This window comes from Arachis hypogaea, chromosome 17 (genome assembly GCF_003086295.3).
Source record: "Arachis hypogaea cultivar Tifrunner chromosome 17, arahy.Tifrunner.gnm2.J5K5, whole genome shotgun sequence".
NCBI classification, from domain to species: domain Eukaryota; kingdom Viridiplantae; phylum Streptophyta; class Magnoliopsida; order Fabales; family Fabaceae; genus Arachis; species Arachis hypogaea.
In genome coordinates, this window is record NC_092052.1 from 94702014 (window position 1) to 94712982 (window position 10969).

At 39.0% G+C, this 10969-nt stretch overlaps 1 non-coding gene across 1 annotated transcript; it reads left to right on the plus strand.

The window, feature by feature from the left end:
- The first annotated feature begins 1150 nt into the window (after positions 1-1150).
- LOC112767808 (small nucleolar RNA R71) lies at positions 1151-1257 on the plus strand. The gene has a single exon (XR_003185248.1). It is a non-coding gene; the product is annotated as a small nucleolar RNA R71 (small nucleolar RNA).
- Positions 1258-10969: the final 9712 nt, after the last annotated feature.

A 10969-nucleotide genomic window follows, 5' to 3' on the forward strand; every position in this document is an offset into this window, starting at 1 on the left:
ATTGGACATTCCAAGTCTAGAAACCCAATTGCTCACTTTACCCAATCCAAGAACCAAAAATTTAGCCTAAAACCATGTTTGACATTTTGTCAAACACTTGGTGGGCATAAACCTTAAACATGGAGAAAAAGAGAAAAGGCTTGAAACTAAAAGCAACAATTGATCTCAATCAACAAGAATAACACAAGGAAGCATGAAACAAACATCAAACATCAAATTCATCAACAAGAAATTAAAATTGCAAGAGAGAAGCAAAATTGAACTATAACTTGAATTAGAAAAAAATGTAATGACAATGTAACTATAAAGAGTAATAACAAGAGAATACTTACAATGAGAGCTAGCAAAATCCAAGATCAAAAATGGAAATGGCACTTGAATGTAAAACCCTAATATAAACCCTAATAGAGATGATGAAAAACTTAGAGAAAAACTAACTAAAGCTTCCTACTACTCCTCCTAAAACTATTCTAATGATATGCTATGTTATGTCTCTCATTTTCCCAAATGCATGCTCCTCTTCCACTCCCACCAAGCCATTTCTACCTTATTCATCTGAAATCACTAACAAATAACATCAAGGTTTGGATGGAAGGTAAACGGAATAAAATTAGTCAAAATAAGTGCAAAAGAGCATGTTCTCATAATCAAGCACAATTTAGGGAGAAAATACAAAAGCATGCTATTTTAGTGAATAAGTGTGAGTTTATGTACTGAAATCTATTTGAATCAAACCAAAATACCTCGTCAAATATGGATTCATCAAGGGAACTAATCGGTGTAATGAGTGTTACAAGCAGAAACACCACATATCCTTGATGGTCCTTCAATCCTTGGAGGTTGAGGTGGAGCATTTATCAACGATTAAGAAATTTGTTGCCCTTGGGTGATTTGTCGCAACAAGATTGTTATTTCACAGAGGGTCTTGGTCAAAGTAGCATCTCCGAAGGGAGAAACTTGACTCAAAGCCTTTGGTTGTGGACTCCTTGCCCTTGAGTGATGAGTTGAGTCCACCAAGTCTAATATAACTACCCATGCTTCTGCAGCGGTCTTGTTTTTAGTCAATGATCCTCCACTCGCGGCATCTAGGAGGAGCTTGTCTTGGTGATGCATTCCTTGACAGAAATAACTGATAAGAACCAACTCATCAATCCTGTGGTGAGGGCAAGCCTCCAGCAACTTCTTAAATCTCTCCCAGTATTCATACAAAGTCTCCCCATCTCGTTGCACAATGCAAGAGATCTCTCTTCACAACTTGTCTAATTTCTGAGGAGGGTAGAACTTTTCCAAAAACTCTTTACGCAACAAGTCCCAATTGGATCTAACTTCACCCGGTTGAGTATAAAACCACTCCTTCGCTTTTCCCTCCAAAGAGAAAGGGAAAGCGAAGACCAATACTGAGGCTTCATCCGCCCCATGTCTTCTCGCAGTTGCACATACAACTTGGAAATCCTTTAGGTGTTTCAGAGGATCTTACCTAGGCAGTCCATTGTATTTGGGAAGCAAGTTTATCGTGCTAGACTTGAGCTCAAAATCTGGGTCTAAAGCCGGATATAGAATTTGAAGCGGTTGCATGTCAAGATTAGGAGCTCCGGCCTCCTTCATGGTGATTCTTCGAGGTGGGTCCACCATGACGGTGTCACCTGAGTCACTCAAAGAGAGTTCAGTACTCCCCACGGATGAATATAGAGTCTCCTCGTTGATTGAAGAATGATAGTCATAGATGGGTGGTGATAGTGAACGGGAGGGTTCCCTAAGGGGTCCCGATTCACTATCCACAAAAGCTGGCTGGCGCCGAGCTTGCCTTATATGAGTTAAAATTGTTTCGATTTCCAGATCAAAAGTGGCCAAGCTTGGGTTTGGAAGCGACCGTATCATTCAACTGAGGAGGCAATGAAAACCATGCATTTATGAAAAAGCAAAACAAAAATATGCAAGTAAACTAAAACCACTTAACAATTAATGACTACTAAAACTAACTAGGGAGAAAAGTAGTATCTACAATTAGTGCGAAGTAGCAAATCAAAAGTCAAATATTCACACTATTCACAAATTTACAACAACCAAAATTGTAGCACTCATTGAACTTAAAGTGAACTCCCCGGCAACGGCGCCAAAAACTTGACGAGAGAATTATTGCTGGTTTAGAATCAATCAAAATAAGAATCACTTCGTTAATAGCATATCCCAAACCAACAATAAACTCTCATAATCAAGGTTTAAATCAAAGATGTCACAGTTCAAATCAAATAACCAAGAGTATCCAAACTCCCGAGTCGTCTCCCAAGGAGAACTTTTAGAACAATGAGTGTGCCAATCTGGTTGTAGTGATCAAGGGGTTGTCAATGAAGAAATGAACATATAAAGCAATAAAAGAACATGCAAAATTGTAATGAGTGAACTAATGAAGAAATTAAAGAACCGACTATGTAATATAAACAAGTAAAGTATAAAAGAGATCAACATAGAAGTATATGAAAGATTAAAAGCATCAAAAAGAGTCTTGGCTTGGAGTGAGCTAAGGGTCCTTTCCTTGTTGGAACCACAACTATGACAATTATGATCGATTAATCTCACTTAATTAACCCTCACATTGGAAAGTAAGTTAAATGAGCATAAGTGTTCCCAACCCACAAATCCTAAATTGCTTGTTAATTGGTTTAGTAACAAATTAGCGTTAGTGGGAACAAGAACAATTAACAATCCAAGAATTGAAACTAAATGTTGGACATTCCAACTCTAGAAACCCAATTTCTCACTTTACCCAAGCCAAGAACAAAAAATTTAGCCTAAAACCATGTTTGACATTTTGTCAAACACTTGGTGGGTATAAACCTTAAACATGGAGAAAAAAAGAAAAGGCTTGAAACTAAAAGAAACAATTAATCTCAATCAACAAGAATAACACAAGGAAGCATAAAACAAACATCAAACATTAAATTCATCAACAAGAAACTAAAATTGCAAGAGAGAAGCAAAATTGAACTATAACTTGAATTAGAAGAAAAAGTAATGACAATCTAACTATAATGAGTAATAACAAGAGAATACTTACAATCAGAGCTAGCAAAATCCAAGATCAAAAATGGAAATGGCACTTTAATGTAAAACCCTAATATAAACCCTAATAGAGATGATGAAAAACTTAGAGAAAAACTAACAAAAGCTTCCTACTACTACTCCTAAAACTATTCTAATGATATGCTATGTTATGTCTCTCATTTCCCCTCCAATATGAGCTAGAAGACTTCAGAAATGGGCCTCCAAAGCCCCCAAATCGCGAGTCACGTGCTATTTTAATGAAGTCATGTGCGGACACCTGTGCAGACACACAGATGCGTGCATCCGCACACCTCGCGAGAAATCCAGTCATGTCCGTACGCACAAGTAGCCGTGTGCATGCACACTAGGCGATGCTTGACTGGATGCGCGACACGCTCGAAGCAGTCCACGTGCTCTGATAGGGCAGCTGTGTGTACGCACAGGTAACCGTGCGCATGCACACGTCTCTGAGCTTATCTCCTTTGATTCTTCATGTTTTCTCCACTTTGCATGCTCTTCTTCCATTTTCTCCAAACCATTCCTACGTTATACACCTAAAATCACTCGCAAACAACATCAAGGTATCGAATGGAAGGCAAACGAAATAAAATAGATTAAATTAAGCACAAAAGAGAACATTTTCATAATCAAGCGCAATTTGGAAGGAAAGTTGAAAAGCATGCTATTCAAGGGAATAAGTGCAAGTTTATATGATGAAAATCCATCCAATTCTAACCAAAAATCATCATCAAACATGGACTCATCACACAGTGAGAGATTTTTTTTAAAGGATCATATATGCGTGCGCACAAGGGCGTGTGTATGCACAGAGAGGGTAAAAGGCTGGTGTGCAAATGCACAAGTATGTGTGGACGCTCACAGTAGAGGAGGTGTAAATGAGTTTGCGTACGGACAGCTAGGTGCATACGCACAAGATGCAGGATTTGGGGTAGGTGTGCATATGCACAGGGTGTGTGCGCACGCATACTGCTCTGTTTCTCCAAAAAAATTAATGCCTCAAAGGCACCAAGCATGATATCAATCAAGAGTTTTTTGCCCCGAAAACATGTTATTCCACTAAGACTACCTAATCAACACCAAAATGCCACTAAACTAAGCTAAACAAGATAAGAAATTATTCAAGAAACAAAATTTAAAAGAAGAAAAAGGTTACAAGGATATGGGTGTCTCCCACCTAGCACTTTGGTTTATTGTCCTTAAGTTGGACATTGGGGTGAAGCTTACATCAAGGAGGCGTGTGCTTCCATTCATACTTGAGTTGCCACCCATGTTTGCTCTTCCAAAATCCTCCGAGATCCCAAACGAAGTACATCAAGCTCTCAAGCAACCTTAAACAAGCAATAGGGATCCAAGATAATATTGACGATGCCCGGATCCCATACTTTAATTGTCCATTGACGATGCCCAAATGCACCGGTTTAGATTTTCACACTAAAAGTAGAATTTGTCCGTTGCAAGTATAGTCCAAACCCAACAATTGAACATCAATCAAATAATAAATTCAATACAAAGTAACCGAGATCAAGAGTACTTCAACCTCGGGTCGTTCTCCCTAGGATGCAATTGAAAGTGGTTCTCTTTCGGTTGTAGAGAGGACAAAAGGGGTTTTGCAATCAAAGAACGAAAGATTAAATAAACTAAGAAATCAAGGAACTACACAATGATCAAAATTGGGAATTAATGCAAGCAAAGGTAAATAGGATCAAAACTAGTGAAAATGCTATAAATGCAATAAAAGGGGCCTTGACTTGGGAATGAGGTTCCAAGAAATCCTATCATCGCATAACCACAACTATGGTAATTATCATGAGTCAATCTCGCCTAGTCAACCCCAACCATGGAGGAGTAAGTTAAGAAAGCATAATTGACCTTAATCCATAAGTCCTAGCTAACTTACCAAACTAGTTAATAAAAAGCTAGCGTTAATGGAAACAAGAGTCAATTAACTACCCATGAATTACCACTAAATGTTGGACATTATGACTCTAGTATCCTAGGAACTCAAACGACAAGCCAAGGTGGGAAAATCTACTCAAAATCTAAGGTTGGCATTTTCACAAACACCTTGTGTGCATAAAAGTAAAACATGGGAAATTGTAAAGGAAAATAGAAAACTATAACCAACTATCAACAAAACCAATCATAAATAAGCAATCAAACATAAAGGAAGCATGAAACATAAAATTCATTGATCAAAACTTCAAGAAACACAAAATTGCAAATATGAACAAGTAACTTGAACCAAAAGGAAATGCAAGTAAAGACAATGTAATTAAAGAGGAAATTGAGAGTACTTACAATTAAAGAAGCAAAATCCAAAAAAAAAGCTTGCTATAAAATGCTACAATGGAGATGAAAATTAGAACCCTAAGAGAGCAATGCTACACTACTCCTACTCCTACTCCTAATTACTCTCTAAAACTATCTAAGTGAGCTCTCCTCATAAGTGTTGATTTCCCCTTCATATAGCACTCCAATTCAGCCTTCAAGCCTTCCAAAATGGGCCAAAAGGCCTCAGAAAATGCGAGTCACATGTTTCATTAATGAAATCACGTGTTGGGTCCTATGCGGACACACAGATGTGTGCGTCTGCACACTTGGCTGTTTCAGCTCCTGTGCGTATGCACGGGTACTTGTGCACACGCACGCATAGGAATTTCTTCTCGTGCGTACACACGCTTGCCTGTGCACACGCACGCATTGCTGTGTATGTTTTTTCCTTGTTTTCTTCATGTTTTCTCCTTTGTACATGCTTTTTTCCACTTTTGGCTATCCATTCTTGCCTCCAAGGCCTAAAATCACTCAGCAAACATGTCATGGCATCAAATGGAATAAGAGTGGAATTAAATTGCTCATTTCAAGCACAAAATTGCATGTTTTCACATTTAGGATCAAGTTAGGGATCAAACACAAAAGTATGCTATTTTGGTGCTTAAGTGTGAGTTTATGTGCTAGAATCCATCCACATTGAGTCAAAATATACCATCAAATATGGACTCATCAATTGTCCCACACTTAAACAATAACATGTCCTCATGCTAAACGAACAAGAAAAATAATCAAGAGGGGTAATCAACTTATTAAATGCAACTACCTATATGCATGCAAGTGTGTATATATATATATATATATATACATACTATAGTTTCCTATAGAATTGGTGAAAACAAACAATCAAATTTCCAAGCACGAGTATAAACATGTAGGGCCAAGCAAAGAAATAATCCAATGCAAGCAAAACCCAGAGAATTGATTCAAGTTTCAACATGAAGCGACTTGCAAGAATACATGATAAGTGAGGTGGAAACATAGAATTGAGTGATCAAACTGATAAACCACTATTTTATGGTTTATCTTGTGCTCAATTGAGTGGTTTTAATCAATTCTTTGCACACTTATTCATACTATTTGCATGATTTTACAATTCCTTCCCAATTTTGTGCTATAATTGAAAACTGGCTTCCTAATCCTTTAAATTGTGTATTTTAATTCCCCTTTATACCATTCGATGCCGTGATCTGTGTGTTAAGTGCTTTCAGGCTTTACAGGGCAGGAATGGTTTAGAGGATGGAGAGGAAGCTTGCAAAAATAGAAGGAGCACAAGAAATAAAGGAGACAATGGTGCACGAAATTGTAATGTTACTGTTCACATTACTCTCTTACAACTTCGCACAACTAACCAGCAAGTGCACTGGGTCGTCCAAGTAATACCTTACGTGAGTAAGGGTCGAATCCCACAGAGATTGTTGGTTTGAAGCAATCTATGGTTATCTTGTAAATCTTAGTCAGGAAGTCAATTATGTTTATCAGTTGAATTATGAATAACCTGTAGAGCATAAATTAAAAGTTACTTGTTGTGTAGTAATGGAGAATATGTTGGAGTTTTGGAGATGCTTTGTCTTCTGAATCTCTACCTTCCTCTGTCTTCTGGTTCACGCACACACGTCCTCCTATGGCAAGCTGTGTGTTGGTGGATCACCGTTGTCAATGGCTACCTTCCATCCTTCCAGTGAAAACTACGCTCACGCGCTCTGTCACAGCACGGCTAATCACCGGTTGGTTCTCGATCCGGTTGGAATAGGATTTACTATCCTTTTGCATCTGTCACTAACGCCCAGCCTTCAGGAGTTTGAAGCTCGTCACAGTCATTCAATCCTTGAATCCTACTCGGAATACCACAGACAAGGTTTAGACTTTCCGGATTCTCATGAATGCTGCCATCAGTTCTAGCTTATACCACGGAGATTCTGATTAAGGAATCTAAGAGATACTCATTCAATCGTATATAGAACGGAGGTGGTTGTCAGGCACGCGTTCATGGTTTGAGGAAGGTGATGAATGTCACGGATCATCACCTTCATCACAGTTAAGCGCGAATGAACATCTTAGATAGGAACAAGCGTGTTTGAATGGAAAACAGAAATACTTGCATTAATTCATTGAGACACAGCAGAGCTCCTCACCCCCAACAATGGGGTTTAGAGACTCATGCCGTCAGAGAATACAAAGTTTAGATTTGAAATGTCATGAGATACAAAATAAGTCTCTAAAAGTTGTTTAAATACTAAACCAGTAGCCTAGGGTTACAAAATATGAGTGGACTATGATGGATGATGCAAAGATCCACTTCTGGGGCCCACTTGGTGTGCTGGGGCCCACTTGGTGTGTGCTGGGGCTGAGACTTTAAGCAATTCACGTGCAGAGGCCATTTGTGGAGTTGAACGCCAGTTTTTGTGCCAGTTTGGGCGTTCAACTCCTGTTTTTGATCCTTTTCTGGCGCTGGACGCCAGATTTGGGCAGAAGGCTGGCGTTGAACGCCAGTTTACGTCATCAATTCTTGTGCAAAGTATGGACTATTATATATTGCTGGAAATCCCTGGATGTCTACTTTCCAACGCAATTGGAAGCACACAATTTCGAGTTCTGTAGCTCCAGAAAATTCACTTTGAGTGCATGGAGGTCAGAATCCAACAGCATCAGCAGTCCTTTTTCAGCCTGAATCAGATTTTTGCTCAGCTCCTTTAATTTCAGCCAGAAAAATACCTGAAATTACAGAAAAACACACAACTCATAGTAAAGTCCAGAAATATAAATTTTTCCTAAAAACTACTAGAAATAGACTAAAAACTAACTAAAACATACTCTAAACTATATGAAATTATCCCCAAAAAGCGTATAAAATATCCGCTCATCACAACACCAAACTTAAACTGTTGCTTGTCCTCAAGCAACTAGACAAATAAAATAGAAGACTCATAGGTTGAGAAGTAATAATATCTCAGAGTTTTTGATTGAAGCTCAGATCCTAATTAGATGAGCGGGACTAGTAGCTTTTTGCTTCTGAACAGTTTTGGCATCTCACTTTATCCATTGAAGCTCAGAGTGATTGGCATCTATAGGAACTCAGAATTCAGATAGTGTTATTGATTCTCTTAGTTCAGTGTGATGATTCTTGAACACAGCTTCTTTATGAGTCTTGGCCGTGGCCCTAAGCACTTTGTTTTCCAGTATTACTACCGGATACATAAATGCCACAGACACATAACTGGGTGAACCTTTTCAGATTGTGACTCAGCTTTGCTAAAGTCCCCAATTAGAGGTGTCCAGAGTTCTTAAGCACACTCTTCTTTTTGCTTTGGACCTTGACTTTAACCGCTTAGTCTCAAGTTTTCACTTGACACCTTCACGCCACAAGCACATGGTTAGGGACAGCTTGATTTAGCCGCTTAGGCCAGGATTTTATTCCTTTTTGGCCCTCCTATCCACTGATGCTCAAAGCCTTGGGATCCTTTTTATTACCCTTGCCTTTTGGTTTTAAGGGCTTTGGCTTTTTCTGCTTACTTTCTCTTTTTTTTTCTTTCTCTCTTTTTTTTTTTATTTTTTTATTTTTTTTTTCTGCAAGCTTTGTTCTTTGCTGCTTTTTCTTGCTTCAAGAATCATTTTTATGATTTTTCAGATTCTCAATAACATGTCTCATGTTAATCATTCTTTCAAGAGCCAACATATTTAACAGTCTTAAACAACAAATTCAAAAGATATATGCACTGTTCAAGCATTCATTCAGAAGACAGAAAGCATTGCCACCACATTTAACTAATTAGAATTTCTCTTATTAAAACTCGAAATTTTATTGCTTCTTATTTAAAAGATCTACTATTTTATTCATGTTTGCTGATGATGAGAAAAATAAACTATAGCTTAATTGGAGATAAAATCAAAATAGACTAATTACTACTATATGACTCCTAAGGTAAAATTAAAATAAGAACAGTTATCACAGAGTTAAGGCTAAGATTAGAACTCAACAACCTTGAGGTTTGGGAAGTGGATGTTCCTCTAGTCTGTGAGGTGCTTGGTCCTTCAAGAGAGAATTTCTGGCGCTTCAGTTCCTTTAAATCACGCCCTTGCTCCTCTTGGAGTGGGTTGTTTTCCTTTAGGGGCCATGATCTTAGTGATCACGGATAAGCACACCAAACTTAGAGCTTTGCTTGTCCTCAAGCAAAAGAAAAAGAAGGAGATGGGTAGAAGGAGAGCTCCTCCCCACCATCCTGGCGTTTGAACGCCCAAACACTGCCTGTTTTGGGCGTTCAATGCCCAATTGCTGCTATCCTGGGCGTTCAACGCCCAGTTGTTGCCCTTTTCTGGCGTTGAACGCCAGATAGCTATCCTTACTGGCGTTCAGCGCCCACTGGATGCCCATTTTGGGCGCTGAACGCCCAAAATGGCCTTCACTGGCATTTTCTTGCCAGTAAGCTCCCTATCTCTGTTTTGTGTGTAGATTCCTTCTATAACCCTGTAAACTTATGCAAATGATTCTTTACCTTAGTGTCAGTGAACTTTATATAAACAAATAAAAATAAAAATAGGGCAAAATGCTTAGAGGATTGTTGCCCCATGGCTGGGTTGCCTCCCAGCAAGCGCTTCTTTAATGTCCTTAGCTGGACTTTGCTGAGCTTTTAATCTAGCTTCAGCCTTGAGCATTCTTGCTCAGTGTTGCCTTCAAGATAATGCTTGATTCTCTGTCCATTGACAATGAACTTCTTATCAGAATCAATATCTTGAAGCTCCACATAACCATATGGTGATACACTTGTAATCACGTATGGTCCCCTCCACCGGGATTTCAGTTTCCCGGGGAATAGCCTGAGTCTAGAGTTAAACAACAGAACCTTCTGTCCTGGTTCAAAGATTCTAGATGACAGCTTTCTGTCATGCCATTTTTTTGATTTTTCTTTATAAAGCTTGGCATTTTCGAAAGCTGTGAATCTGAATTCCTCTAGCTCATTTAGCTGGAGCAATCTTTTTTCTCCTGCTAATTTGGCATCTAAGTTTAGGAATCTGGTTGCCCAGTAGGCCTTATGTTCCAGTTCCACGGGCAAGTGGCATGCCTTACCATACACTAGTTGGTATGGAGAGGTTCCTATAGGGGTCTTGAATGCTATTCTGTAAGCCCACAGAGCATCATCCAAGCTCCTTGCCCAATCCTTTCTACGGGTATTTACTGTCCGTTCCAGGATTCTCTTTAATTCTCTATTAGAGACTTCAGCTTGCCCATTGGTCTGTGGATGATATGGAGTGGCCACTTTGTGGCGAATTCCATACCGAACCATGGCAGAGTAAAGCTGTTTGTTGCAGAAGTGAGTACCCCCATCACTGATTAACACTCTAGGGACACCGAACCTGCTAAAGATATGTTTCTAGAGGAACTTCAGCACTGTTTTAGTATCATTGGTGGGTGTGGCAATAGCCTCAACCCATTTTGATACATAGTCAACTGCCACCAGAATATAAGTGTTTGAGTATGATGGTGGGAAAGGTCCCATGAAGTCAATTCCCCATACATCAAACAACTCTATTTCCAAGATTCCTTGTTGAGGCATGGCGTAACCATGAGGCAGATTACCAG